The sequence below is a fragment of the Mesocricetus auratus genome, unplaced genomic scaffold (genome assembly GCF_017639785.1).
Source record: "Mesocricetus auratus isolate SY011 unplaced genomic scaffold, BCM_Maur_2.0 Super-Scaffold_100691, whole genome shotgun sequence".
In the NCBI taxonomy this organism is placed as follows: Eukaryota; Metazoa; Chordata; class Mammalia; order Rodentia; family Cricetidae; genus Mesocricetus; species Mesocricetus auratus.
In genome coordinates this window covers 30,547,121-30,562,592 of record NW_024429267.1, presented here as the reverse complement: position 1 = coordinate 30,562,592, position 15,472 = coordinate 30,547,121, and the positions used below count along the sequence as shown (strand labels likewise).

At 37.9% G+C, this 15,472-nt stretch overlaps 1 long non-coding RNA gene across 2 annotated transcripts in view; it reads right to left on the bottom strand.

Annotated features, from left to right (window-relative positions):
- LOC121137569 overlaps window positions 1-15,472 on the bottom strand; it is an 88,890-nt gene that overhangs the window by 17,883 nt on the left and 55,535 nt on the right. The window contains exons 2-4 of one of the 2 annotated variants that reach the window (XR_005874858.1): window positions 14,956-15,014; window positions 14,046-14,161; window positions 11,828-11,880 (exon numbers count right to left, since the gene is read on the bottom strand). This is a non-coding gene — a long non-coding RNA (uncharacterized LOC121137569). The remainder of the gene's footprint in view (window positions 1-11,827; window positions 11,881-14,045; window positions 14,162-14,955; window positions 15,015-15,472) is intronic. The other variant, XR_005874859.1, reaches the window with a different exon arrangement.

Sequence of the window (15,472 nt, the reverse complement as noted above, 5' to 3'; positions counted from 1 at the left end):
ATTGTGCCACAATGGTTACTGGTTTGGTACCCTGGCATTACAGCTGGGTAGATTATTTATTGCTTTTCTCTCTTGGCACACTGCACAGTATCTTCAGGTACTCAGAAATAAGCTTTCTGGGGTCAGATCCAGATTGATACCTGCAAGTCTTGTGTATGATGTGTGATGCAGTAGGGACGTTGGGGTGTGGAGGAAGCTCTGAATGTATGAAGACCTGAGTGCATGTGTTGCTGTTGTCATGAGGCAGCCATCAAAAAGGCCCTAGCCTCAGAACCACGGGAAAATATCAGAGCCTTGCCCTGAAAGGGTGAGGCTCAGAGACATGGCAAAGTCTTCCTGTAGTTCATGTGTGAATATTGATAGTTGATAGTGGGTTCAGAAAATGTCTACCACAGCTTTCCCCACTGGATATTTACAACCAGAAGGCTACTCCCTTATGTAGATTGTCCATAAAAGATGTTAGTCAAATCTCCCTCCTTGTTCAACTATATGCAGTAATTCTGCCTCCCACTTCAAGTGTATATGATAAACACGCTGAATTTCCTCAACAGAAAGTCAGTCCTTCCAACCCCAGCCTTTCCTGCAGCTCTCAGTGGGAGACCATCCACGAAAGAATTTTAGTTGATTCCCCAGTGCTGGATTCCTGATGACTTTTCTTTTCTCCTTCTCTCCCTTTGCTAGTTAAAGATGTCCCACTGGCCTCAGGCTATAGAGTTCTTTTAGAAATATCTATGGATCTTGCAAAACTATTGTTACTGGATCATGACATGTAGCCTATCTCCAGAGTTCTGATATCCTTAAGGTTCCAGCAGGCTGCTTCAGAGTATAGGCAAGGCCTCCAAAGGGAAGCAACCTGTGTAGGTGAACACAGCTTTCAACAAGCTATCACCTGGGATAAGCTGATGATCCCAGAAATTTGGGTTCTGAACATGAGAGACCATATCTCATCTGTGCAAAACTGTGTTAAAAGGCTTCCTTGCCCCTTCCTTGAGTGTCCATTTCTTTTGGTAAGTTTGGCCAAGAGCTTTTCAGTGTTTATCTTTTTTTAAATATCAACTTTTTGTTTCATTGAATATTTTATTATTTAGTTTCTATTTCATTAATTTCTTCCTTGATTGTGATTATTTTTTGAATCTATTGACTTAGGGCTTGGTTTGCACCATTAAGTTTTATACTTGAGATTTCTCAGTCTAGGCATTTATGGCTAGAAATTTCTCTTAGAAATGAGGTCTGCATGTTGTGTGCATTTCCATTTCAGTCTCTGAAAATTTTAATTTCCTCCTAATTTCTCCAATGGCTCCCTCATGATTCAATAGGATGTTGTTCAAACTTCATGACTTGTATGTTTTTCATAGTTTTTTCTCTTTTAATTTCTTCTTATTGATTTCTCTTCTAGATTTATTGCATTAACATCAGGTAGAATAAAAAAATCTATCTTCCAAATGATGGCAGTCTGCCAACCATGCTTACCACGACGTCTCTTAACTTATTGTACCTATAGTTCTGTTATTTTATAATATTTTAGTTGATTGAATTGCTCCTTCATATCTTATATTAATTTATTTATTTAATTCAGCTGTTTATTTGTACTTTTGACAGTGAGAACAATTCATAAAAGTAGTTTATAATCTAATAAGTTATTTTAGAGCAAGATCACACTTGATAGTTTTTCCAGTGTATGGTTACATAATATGCCTAGAAATTACCTAGTTTTTAATTCTTGGTTATCCAAGCAGTGTCTAGCATGGGCCATTCTTTTAGAGTGGACCTTATGTTAAATTATACCTTGATTGACTACTCCCACAAGTTTTGTACAACCATTGCCATAGGTAGAACATTTTTTGGAAGGTAGGACATACTGTAGGTCAAAGGTTTTGGGGCTGAGTTGGTGTCCACATATGTCTTTCAGTAGCCCACAGGGTACCTTTCTATACCAAAGAGACTAGAACATAGGAACAAAGGCTCGATATAGGCAACAGCTCAACTAGTATATGTTAAATGAGTTGTGTGGGTGTTAGTCTTGGCAAAGGGCTCCTGCTGTCAGTCTGGGTGGTTTAATAATGTTCATAGGACCTCCTTGGCCAAAACCTCAATTAAATTCAACACAGTACCATCCCCAGAAACTTTGCCTGGCTATAAGAGATGACCAATAGCTAAGCTGGAGAGATAGGCAGGACTTCTGGACAGAAAGAAAAAACTTAGATGAGATGCCAACCAGATGCAAAATGACTCAGACACACAGAATGGGATAGAGGTAAAAAGCACATGATAAAACATAGATTAATAAAAATATCAATTAATTTAAGTTACAGGAGCTAGTTGAAAACAAGTCTAAGCATTAGTCCAAGCTTTTATAATTAATACTAAGTCTCTGTGTCATTATTTTGGAGCTGGCTGGTGGGACAGAGAAAGAATCAATATAGATAGTGTTCAAAGTGAGGTCCTGAAAAAGCTTTTTAAAAAGTTCCAAACACAACAACACAGAACCAGACATTGCTTCCTAATCACACAGTCTCTCAGGCAGGCTGCTGTGTACAGAGACACAACTCCCAGACTCTGCCTGCAGGTTTTAGCCTGCCAGTGTCATGTGTGGAGCCTCAATGGTGGGCTTAAGGCTTGGCTTAAACAGTCAGAGAAGACTGCAGGCATGTAGAAATGTGGTTTAGACAAAGAAAACATTTAAACAGATACAGTAAAAATGGATACAAACAATCATAGAAAAAATAGTTGAAAATAATAGTTAAAGTCTTTAAAGAAAGTTAGGTAAGGATGGGAAGTATCTAAAGGGCATCTGGATCCTGCATGGTTCTTTGTTGACAATGAATTTTTTAATTCTTATGAGTAAACAACAGTTGCTGAGAGATACTGAATTATGTGTCGGGGTCTGCTCCAATTAGTCAGCCATGGTACCTGAAGCAGAGTGCAATAACACTGAGAAATGGCAGATAAAAGAAACAGAGACAGAATCACAGGTTAGAGTGGGGAGGTCTGCCCAGTCAATGTCGAACATCCCTGAGCTTAATTTAGAGCATGCTTATATACACACTAGAGGCAAGGCAGAACAAAGAACAGTATAATCAGTAAACCAGCTCCCTGCACTGTCCTTCAGTTGAGAAGCAGGCAGTCTTGCTACCTATCACAGGGGTCCTGCTAACAAGCAGCAAGCAGCATGTTAGTTAGATAATATGTTCTTCACCATGGGCTTAAACAGAATTTTTCATAGTTCTCAAGGAGACTGAAACAAGAAAGCTTGAACTCTAATGATTTATAAATTAGGATACACTCCAGATGGAAAGTGAGTACTTGTGGGCTCCCACAATTATGAAAATGGCTAAGTTAAACCAACTTATATATTTTAAGAATGTCCTGACTTCAAAATGGAAGTCATAAAATATGCTGCGTTGGGGGAGAGTTTATAACTTTGCTTCCACAAGAAACAAAAAGTTATGGTTCTCTTCAAAATTAATAAAGATCAGATTTGATTGGGGGAGACCTCCTGAGGATCTTGACTACAGACATGAAGAAAAAGAAACCAAGAAAGTCTACTGGACAGGTGATGTATATGCTGATATTTGGATGTGAACAGCTCTGAATCTGGAGAAGATATGATAATTCCTGCTGTAAACACAACTTATTATTACATGTTATCCTTTCATATGGTATGGAAAAAGATTTATATTATAGTTTGGTTATGCAGTACAAACAGACCAATAAAGTTGACAGATGCGTTTTACCTACTCAAACATAGGACAGAAAATTATTTTTAGTGAATTTGTGTATACCACGTATTCCATATTTGTATTAATGTAGATATGTATGCTACCTTTAAAGGTTTGTGTTTTCAGGGAAAAAAGGACCTGACACCAATAAAATCAAGTAGCTCAGGTGGTCCAGCCTCTCAGAATGTCTCTGTTACAGTTTCTTCAAAAATCTGTATATAGAGCAACTTCAAAGCTGCTGGCTGAGATGGTCCAAACTCCTCCATTCAAGACATCAGATAAGCTCTACACTTTTGCATCAGAAACTAAACAAAAAGTATTACAGCTAGTTCTCCCAGGACTTGACCATTGTCTCAAGTTTCTCAGGAGTTCCTAGAGATGCTGTCATCCCCACAGAGCAAGAAGCAGTCTAGGGAACATGATGCCCACATTACCAAGAGGTGGGTGTATGACTTTTGGTCCTTCAGTGGATTATGGATATTTATTACCATTTAGGGGGATTGGTTAAAAGTTGTTGTTGTTGGTCATGACCAGAGAGAGATCTGAGCAAAGGAGATTAGATTCAGATATCTCCTTCTGAAAAGAAAAAAAGGGGGATATAGGAATGACAGGATAAAAGGGCAGATTATTGAATCTGCTTTAAACTAAAAAGCAACTATTAATCTCAACTGTCTTATTTTGGCATAGACTTTTGCATAGTTATAGAATTTTAAGATTATTTTTATTAGATCATACTCTATACACATTTCTATGTTGTGAAATATTAGTTTGAGATGTGTTACATTTGTTTAGGCTGTGAAACATTTGTTTAATAATGCAAATATGCGCTGCATTCTTTTATGTTGCATTTGTTTAACTCTGTAAAGCTGTGTTACTTTGCATGTCTAAAACACCTGATTAGTTTAATAAAGAGCTGAATGGACAATAGCTAGGCAGGAAAGAGTAAAAAAAGAAGGTTATTTTTCCTAGACTCTCTGGCAGTGGGATTATATGCTGGCACTCTCCTGATTTATATCTAAAAACCATAAATGAGTAAGTAAATGCCATGTTACTCTTTTTGTGACTGGGTTACCTCACTCAGTATGGTTTCTTCTAGTGCCATCCATTTGCCTGCAAATTTCAAGATTCCATTGTTTTTTCCGCTGAATAATACTCCATTGTGTAAATGTACTACGTTTTCTCTATCCACTCTTCAGTTGAGGGGCATCTAGGTTGCTTCTGGGCAGATACCCACAGACAAACACTGAACTGAACACCTGGAATCCAGTGTCAGAAAGAGAGAACTGATAGGCAAAGGAGTTAAGAGTGGAATGGTTTAACCAACAGAAACAGTTGACCTGAACAAGGGGGAGCTCTTGGACTTCAGATTGATTGCTGTGTGGAAACCATGGGACTGAACCAGATCCCCTGAATATGGGTGTCAGTGAGGAGGCCTAGGTAATCTATGGGTAGTATTTATCCCTGGCGTACAAAAGAAATAGATTTTGAGTGCGGATGCCACAATATGGGATGCTCTCTCAGCCAGGAATCCTAGAGGAGGGCCTATGCACTGCCCTGGATGAAATGAAAGTTACTGGAGATCCACCATGGAGGGCCTCACCCTCCCTGGGCATCAGAGTGGAACCTAATGGAGAGGAGGGAAGAAAGAGTGAGCTGGGATTGACATGTGAAACAAGCTTGTTTCTAACTTAAATAAAAGAAAAGAAAAACAGCAAAAACATAAAAAAACATCAAATCACATATAAAACCTCACACACATTTAGTGGGAGACTTCAACACCCCATTCTCACCACTAGATAGAACTACCAGACAGAAACTTAACAAAGAAACAAAGGTGGTGATAGAAGTTGGATCTAACAGACTATTATAGAACATTTCCATCCAAACACAAAAGAATATACCTTCTTCTCAGCGCCACATGGAACCTTCTCAAAAATTGACCATGTACTTGGCAACAGGTACAAAAAAAATGGAATAACTCAATGTATCTTATCAGGCCACCATTCTCTAAAGTTAGAATTCAATAACAACAGAAATTGCAGAAATCCTACAATCTTGTGAAATACGCATTTTCACCATTCCTGCATCAAAGAAAAAATAAAAAATAAATTAAAGACTTCCATGAATTCAATGAAAATGAAGAAACAACATACCCAAACTCCTGAGACATTTTGAAAGCAATGCTAAGAGGAAAGTTGATAACTCTAAGTGCCCATATGAAAAAACTAGAGAAGAGTCACACTAGACAACAGTGCAACTGAAAGCTCTAGAAATAAACGAAGCAAATTCACCATGGAGGAGTAGATGCCAAGAAATTATCAAATTGAGAGCTGAAATCAATGAGGTAGAAACTAGGAAATCAATACAAAGAATCAATGTAACAAAGAGTTGGTTCTTTGAGAAAATCAACAAAACAGCAGAGTGTGAACATGCAAATTAACAGAATCAGAAAAAAAGGGGGACACTGAGGAAATCGAGAAAATCATGAGGTCATATTTTGAAAACCTATACTCCACAAAATTTGAAAATGTAAAGGAAACATACAATTTTCTGGATAGATATCTCTTACCAAAATTAAATCAACAACAGATAAGCAATTTAAACAGACCTATAACCCCTAAGGAAATAGAATCAGTCATCAAAAGTCTCCCAACCAAAAAAAGCCCTGGTCCAGATGGCCTCCGTGCAGAATTCTAGCAGAAAATCAAAGAACAAATTATATCAATTCTCTTCAAAGAATTCCATGCAATAGAAACAGAAGGTTCTTTGCCAAACTCTTTTTATATTGATATCCATGCCATCCAAAGACACAACTAAGAAAGAGAACTTCAGACCAATATCCCTCATGAACATTGATGCAAAAATAATCAATAAAATGCTGGCAAATCAGATCCAAGAACACATCAGAAAAATCATCCACCACAATCAAGTATTTTCATCCCAGGGATGTAGGGGATGGTTCAACATATGAAAATCCATCAGTGTAATCCACCATATAAACAAGCTGAAATACGAAAATCACATGATCATTTCACTAGATGCTGAAAAAGCCTTTGACAAAATCCAACACCGCTTCATGATAAAGGTCTTGGAGAGATCTGGGATAACAGGAACATACATAAAAAGAATAAAACTGTATACAGCAAACCAGTAGCCAACATCAAACAAAATGGAGAGAAACTCTGGCAATTCCCCTAAAATCAGGAACAAGACAAGGCTGTCCACTCTCTTCATACCTTCATACTAACCTTGACACATTGAGTTGAGGCAGGACCAAGCCCCTACCCACTGCATCAAGACTGAGCTAACCATAGGGAATAGGTTCTAAAAAGTCAGCTCATGCACCAGGGATAGATCCTCATCCCACTGCCAGGGGCCCCTCAAACAGAGCAAGATAGACAATTGCCATCCATATGCAGAAGCCCAGAAAGGCTCAGTAACAAGGAAGGCACTGGGTGGGATGCATGGATTACCCTGGTAAGGGGAAATAGAATCATTTTTTACTTTTAAATGGAATAAAAATTGATAAAAGTATATTAGAGTTTTACAAATCTAGTCTTTGGCATCAAAGAAAAGCAAACTGATATGAAAAGAATGATTAAAGCTCATGGAAAAGTTTTCAAATATAATAGAAATAGTTTCATTTTTTATAATGAATATGTGTGATTCAGACAAATAGTCATCCCAGTTATTTACACCTTCACTTTTTCTGAGTGTTACATGAAAGCTTTCAGTCTAACATTACAGGCTTTCCTAACAGCAGGGCAAAACTTTGAGAAATGTGGAAGCATGATTAGAAAACAATGTTTTTCTCAAATGTCAGATAACAATTGATTAAATTATCTTCATGAATATGAGATTATGCATACAAAATAAACAAATTTGAATGTAGATAAAATTACCCATAATGTGGAAGTGAAATCTATGTTGTTCATGAACTCTAATTATTTAATCTCACACATGGAGACTTTTGTGGAGTAACTTTGATGACTCTTATTAAAAACAGCTCACGAACTATTACTATCCAAACTTGCCAGTTTTTATTGTAACTTAAAAAACCCTTCAAATCTATGAAATTGATTTTCTCTCACTGCAAGCTATTGAAACTTGATTTTATGTTGAATTAAGAGAAATTGTACTCAGTTATGGAAATTATATTAAATTAGCAAGCATGATGTGTTCTTCATGATTCTCTGTCATTCTTTACCTCTCTAATAATAAAGTCTTCCAGTCAACCAATAATGGATTCCTTTTTATACTAACATTTAACATTTTGTCTTTTCTTAGAAATTTTTCTAAGGATAACATCACTTAAAATGTAATCATTGCAACAAATATTTATTTTATTTCCTTGAACTATTAATTTTTCAAGAGCAGTTCACAGACTATTGCTTCATGGGCCATAAATAAGTTCCTAATCTGCCACTTCAGCACATCTCTAATTGTAATGCACTGTGTAATGTTACAGGCCATTATACAGATGTTTCTGTTATTGAAAGGTGGCCCACAGTGACATTGAAATGTGTGCTTGCATTAGAAGACTGCGAACTCAATCACTAGTCTTAATGTGATAGTTGTTTTCCTGACCAAAGAAACCCTAATTTGTTTAGCTTTGTTTGTCCTTTAAGTACACTGTTACATTTTAGTCCTTGAGTATAGCAAGTGAAAGAAAGTCATGGTATGGTATTTCATAATGGTTTAATACCTTGGTATTTACCTTTTCTTAGGATATTTTATAACTTATGTCTTGCACATTGTTTAAGTGCTACTCATTACATTACATTACACTACATTATGGTGAAAATATGTCCCTCTGTTTGTTAATGTCGTCAAGCTAGAATTGGATTCTGTTGGTTTATACAGTCAGTGTATATCATGATCCTCTTAATGAGAATTTCTGTTTAAATAAGGGCCACCAACTGAAAGTTACAAGAAGTTTCTCATATTCTTTACATTTTAGCCTTTTTGTTTTTTAAAACCAGGGGCAAAGTGTATCTATTTGTCTATTAATAGGGTCAATTATGTTATAAAGCATAATCTAATCATAGGAGTAACACCCTGGACAGAAGTATGCCTAAAGAAATTAAGAGGCCTGCCTATCACAATGTGAAAGTCCATGGGGATCTATTGTACAGCAGTTTCCTTTTAGAGAAAACCTCTTCAAAGAAGTTCTTCAAAGAACAGGATGTCCTAAAGCAATATTTCTCAACCTTTCTAATGCAGCTACCTTTTAATATAGTCCCTTATGTCGCTGTGCCCTCCAACCATAAAATTATTTCATTGCTACTTAGTAACAGTAATTTTGCTACTATTATGAATCATAATGTAAATATCTGTGTTTCCTAATGGTTTTAACCAACCCCTGTGAAACGCTTATTGGACCTCCAAACGAATCTCAACACAGGTTGAGAACCACTGTTCTAAAGGGAGTTGAAACATTTCATTCAGTGGGAAAATTTGCTAAGCTTAGGAAGGGTCTGCTCTGATGTCTTAGGCTCCTGTTGACATTGAAGGTTGTATCATTGCACTAGATCTGGGCCACCCCTTGGGGCCATGTGGGTGTCTAAGGATCATATTGCCACTGGTCCAATCCAACCTGAGTGACCCACACTGCCCACTAGAGCCATGATGACATCTGGGCACAGGTTGTTGCAAAGGACCATGTCTGGGTCCATAGACTAACCACAACTGAGGTCAAAGTTGACATCCATGGCCTATAAAGTCATCAAGGGTTGATGCCAGGAGTCTGAGCCATAACCTAGGGCCACAATACTGTGATCTGTGTTGATGTACAGGGCTCCTGTTAGCACAAAAATCAGTGAGGACAGGGCTGCACAGATTTGGCCCTGCCCCTTATTAGCTGCAACACTAGGAAGAACTGGCCTATCCTTTTACCAACTGCAACATCGAGGTCATCGAGGTGCAGAGAGAGTAGACGCTGCACCACACCTGGGCAGCACAGTAGAGCTGTCCCTGTTGGTAGTGGTGCAGGTGAGTTGGCCCTGAAGACATGAAAGTGGGAGACCTAACCCCACTGTCTGTTATGTGGTAGCATGGGCAAGGGAAAAATACCCTGCCTTGCCCCTCACCCCTAGCTCTTCACCCCTCAACCTTTGTTTCTCACCCCTTGACACCTACTGCAGACAAGAAAAGCTGGACCCCAGGTTACATGAGTTGCAGAGATGATCTGGCCCCTCACTGGCTACAGCACTCAGGAGAGTTGGTCCTGCACCTCACCAGGACAGCACAGTAGACCTGACTCTGTTGACAAGAGGTGCAGGTGATTAGACCCTCGAACATACATGGGAGATCTGGCCCTACCCATAATTTGCTATACAGTGGAATGAATGAGGAAGAGATGGCCTTCCCTTTTCCCTGTTCCTTGTTGCTTATGGCAGGTGGGGAAAGCTGTTCCTGAGGTCATGAGAGGCCAGAACTGCCCCTGCCCCTCACTGGCAGCAGCACTTGAGAGAACAGGCCCTGTACCTCACCCAGGCCACAGGATAGAGCAAACCCGTTTGGCAGGGGCATAGGTGAGCTGGCCCTGTGGGCATGAGAGCAGGAGAGCAGCCCTTGCTCCCTCCCTTGTATGTCCTGCAGTGGTATGGGGAAGGGAAATATGTCCTGCCTCTACCCCTTGCCAGCTGTAGCAGGACATGAGAATGAAAGACCCTGTCCCTGCCCCTCAACAACTGCAGAAATTTAGAGAACAAATCCTACACCTTAACTGGGCAAAACATTAGAGCTGGGTCTGATGGTATGAGGACAGATGAGCTGGGCCCCAGAGCATGAGAGCAGGAAAGCCTGGCCCTGTTCCTTGCTGCCTACTGCACTGGGTGAGATAGCCAGGGCAGTAATGGGAGAGCTCACTCAGATGGTGATAATGAGGGAAAGATGGCCGCTTAGCAATTCAGCTATCACCTAGGACCAGAACCAGGGCTATGATTTGGCCCACCTCAACATCCAACTGGTCTATGAACTGCTAGAGCATATGAAGGGGCTAGACCTGCAGATGCAAACCTACAGGATCTTCATGATACAAAGCAACAATAGGATATCCAAGAAGACCCCAGTGAGGAAACATTATCTATAGTGTAGCAGCAGCCGGAGACCTTGAATAAGACCAATGACTCATTGCAATGAACTCTTACAAACAAAGATATATGAACTAAAGAGTATACTGTGTCACTAACTGGGCCCTACTCTATAGCTTCCATGCTGAGATTTGTTGCTTGTGTTTGGTTGGTTGCATTTGTTTTTTGTTTGTGATTTGCTTTTTGGTTTTACTTTTAAATTTTGTTTTGTTTAGGGGAGTAGGTTGCAAAGGTGAAGGGCAAACGCAAGGGGATAGGGAGATGAGTAAGATGGGATGTATGGTGTGAAATTCACAAAGAATCAATAAAAAGCTTTTTAAAAAGAAATAAAAGAATACAGGTGACTATTTTTATATGAAAAAATGTTTCAAATATTTTCCTACCAGGAAAATGTAAATCAAGACTGTAGTGGGTATCATCTTACCCTAGTAAGAATTGCCATTGCTGAAAGATTAAGTACAGCAAGTGTTAGCAAACATATATATAAAATGTATGTGTAGGTCCATAGGCAATGAAATCAGTATATTGTGGGCATATTTGTATCACCATGTTCATTGTAGCACTGTTTACAATAGCCAAAAATGGAAATGATCTTCCCACTGGCAAATTTGTTTCATCTGATTACATTTTATTTTGCCAAAAGAAAGAAAGACATTAAGGGAAGAAAGACAGATAGAAAGAAAGAAAGAGGGAGAGAGAGAGAAAGAAGGAGGGAGGGAGGAAAGGAGGGAGAGAGAAAGGGAGGGAAGTAGGAAGGAAGGTTGACCTTAGAAGTTCCAGAAATAAAATCAACCAAATTATTTTTTACTATGATCAGATAATCTCAAAAGACATTAACATGTCCCAATAGAACAAAAAATTCTGAAAGAAATAAGGAAATCAATATAATATGTGAAAACAGAATTCAATAAAGTGATAAAATTGTTGAGAAAAAATGAACTGATAAGATGTTGGAAATGAACAACTCATAAGCCTAATAAAAACAGCAGTGAAATTAGGTGGAAATGCACATACCTAGGGAAATAATCTGTCCATCCAATTACAGAAGTCTATATAACTCCAAGTATCTGTGATGAGAAAATAAAATGCTCATGAGCATATAAAGTATTTACAACACAGAATTAAAGAAGTGTAAATAAAACTGTAAGTGAGAAAGACAAGGCACTAATGGAAGCAGACCAATCAGAACAACACCCAATTACTCAACAAAAAGTTTTAAAGTCAGAAGCACTATGAAAGGTATATCCTAAGACCTAAAAGTTTTCATAAAATATATGTATATGTAAGGCATTCTAAACAAAATAGCCAATTAACAGGGGAGACAGAGCAACAGATGGACATCTCTTGTCACCACATGAAGCTGTCAGTACTGTCAGTGGGTTACAGATAACAAAGTGGTTGCTCAAAGGGGTCCAATAGGAACCCCCCCTTGAAAAACTCAGGTTATTGATAGACCTTTGATGCTCTCCATAAAATGACAGTAAAGCTCTATTGTAGTGAGATATCCACTCTGCCCACACCTGCAGTGCTGACCATGCCCAAACGGGCATAGTCACAGGAGAGGACTTGACTGGGAGTGAATTTAGGTCTGGGGTCAGGGCAGGTGGCCATCTCTTGCATTGGGTCGGGTCACAGAGAGCAGCCAGTGCAGTCCTTAGAGCGGGAACCTGCAGCAGCCCTCTGTGTCTTATGTAAGAGACTTCTGTTGAGAGAAGCCTTCCCGCCAGCCTGGTTCCAGAGCTGCATCAGTCCCAAATGAACACACAGAAGGCTATATTAATTATGAAGCTGTTGGCCTTTTTTGTTTCTTACTGGCTATCTCTAACTTAAGTATTTACTCCATAATTGTTAATCTAAGTATTTCTCTTACCGGAGAAAAGGGTCCTGACGTCTTACCCCTATGGCAGCTACATGATGACTCCCTGTGTTTCTCCTTCCCAGAGCCCTCCTCGACTCCTAGTCACACCTATCTTGCTTCCGCATTGGCCAACAGTGCTTTATTGACATATAAACAGCACTTGCCCATCAGACTGCTCCCTGAAATAAATTATATTTTACCTATATTTGAACCTAGTCCCGTGTATCATTTATCCAGGCCTCAGCACTCTTTCTGAAGATAGCAATGACACAACTCATTGGACGCACAGAAAACAAGCCAGTGCCTATTGAAAGCCTTGGGATACAGTCTATGGGATACAATAATGACATTCTTAAGAGGAATGTTTGTGGTGGTAAATGACTACACAAAAAACAGAAATAAATAAATGAGATTTCAGATGATGCACATTAAGTCACTGGAAGAACAAAAAGTAAACCAAACCCTGAACCAATAGATGGGAAGAAATAATCAAAATAGGGCTATAATTAATGAAATACAAACAATCAGTGAAATGAAGAGTTGGTCCTTTGAAAAAATAAACAAGATTGAGAAGTTTTAATCAAATTAATCAAAAGATAAACAAATGAAAAGGGAGAAACTAACACACACTAATGGAATTCCAAAAACCATAAGAACCTACTTTAAAACCACTATTCCACTAAATTCAAAATTTAAAGAAATAAATTTATTTCTATGTGTAAACAACATACAAAAATTAAGGAAATACTTTAAGTAGATCCATAACCATCACTGGAATTCAGTAAGAGAAATGTTCCTTGCCTTAAAAAATATAATCCCAGGAACAGATAAATTCACAAGCATAATTCTATCAGAACTTTCAAGAACTAACCCTGTTATGACTTTAATTATTCCATAAAATAGGAAATAAATTAAGATTTTTTTCAACTATTTTTACTTTCAGTTTTACCCTGGTATCAAAATCAAATAAGGACACAACAAGAAGGAAAAAAATTACAAACCAGTCTCTTTGGTGAATATAAATGCCAGCACTGTCAATAAAATAGCATCAGGAAGAATTCAAGAGTCCTTAAAAAAGATTACTTATCACAGCTAAATTGGCTCATACATTTTAAATCAATAAATGTTATTTATTTATCCATTTGCCTCTGCCAAAATCTCACATTACTTATTCATAAAAGTCATGGAAAATTTCTTGTTGAGCAACCATCACCATAATAAATGCTGTGTCCAACAAACACATGTAAAATGAAGAAACTCTGAAAGTTCCCATGGACAAGAGAGGAGATGATGCTGACATCATCAGGGTCCTCAATGACAGCAATAGCCAGAGTCTGAAAGCAACAGCTTATCCCATGTCCTCTTCAGACTTACAATGTAGATATCATCACTTTTCCTTTTGCAGATGTACTGTTCTATCTGAAAGTCAAGGTTGGTGCCATCTAAATGGGTTCCTCAGGCAGGAGTTTGAGAACATCCTTCTCCTTCGTCTGCAGGACATCAAGGGTTCCAGACATTGTGTAAGTTTCCCTTTAAGTTATGACAGGAATCAAGAACAACAACCTATGGACCCATCCCAGGGCAGTCCGGAAAGCATATCATAATATTCTTAACTCATTTTTTAAGAGAGCTAAATTAGCTAACATGGCAAAGGCCAAACTGCTAAATTATCTATGCCCACCTCAAACTTCTGTGAAACAAAAGAAAATCAGAAACATAGTCAAACAATTGCCACTTGAAATTCATTTCTAATGTGATTATGCCCCTGTAATCTGTTACCAGGAAGAATTTACCAATAGTGGGGTAAATTATTTCTAATACATTCACAAGACTAAATATTTGTCATTTTCTCTTTTACTATTGTTCTTTAGTGGGGCAAACAAGCACTCTCCAGGCAATCACAGAAATAGTGTGGATAGTGTAAAGAGGACAGCAAACAAATTAATGTCATCTCAACCTTGTTCTTCAAAACAAATACTGGTATGGAATGGAGAGATAAGTAGCTTAGAAACAAAAGAGAATTTATATATTTAAAAAATTTTTAATCCATATATGATATATTTTGAAATATATAATACATATGAACATATCTATGTAATACAAATATGTGCAACATATATGTTATATATATATATATATATATATATTACAAGTCACTCACCTGATAAAATCTTTATATAGCAATCTTATATGATACTTGCTCACACTTTAACTGTCCCTAAACCATGTTTTCCTATCATGCCTATGATCCTTTACTTAAGCACTTTCATCTATCACAACATACCTACAAGAAGTAACTGGATCACACCTTCCCATCTCTTGGGGGTCATCATCCTGCCACTCCTTGCAAAGAAAGAGATGTTTGTTCATTCATTGATAGTGTGGTCACATGACCTCTAACACCCAATAATCACTCCAGCTTCACACAATCAGTACAAGAATTATTTTCTCATTGATGATGCAATATAAAGTACCTGAGACTTGGGGAAAATTCCTTTTAAACATGATTTTAAAGGTTCTATTTCTTAAATGATTTAATATTAGAATATGCCCATCTTCAGACTAATCTTTGACCTAAATTAAGAGTATCACTACTTGAACGTTACAGATAAGAAAGAGTAAACTGGATTGTTTTTTATCATTATTACACTATGAACACAAGAAGTAGAATCTCATGTTTTACTTTTCCTAACTTAAAATATATCTACTTCAACATTAATTGTAACCTTGTAGGTGGACTTTCTATCTTCAATCTTTGGCTCTTTATTGATTTCTTCCTGTCATTATAGAACTTCTCTCAC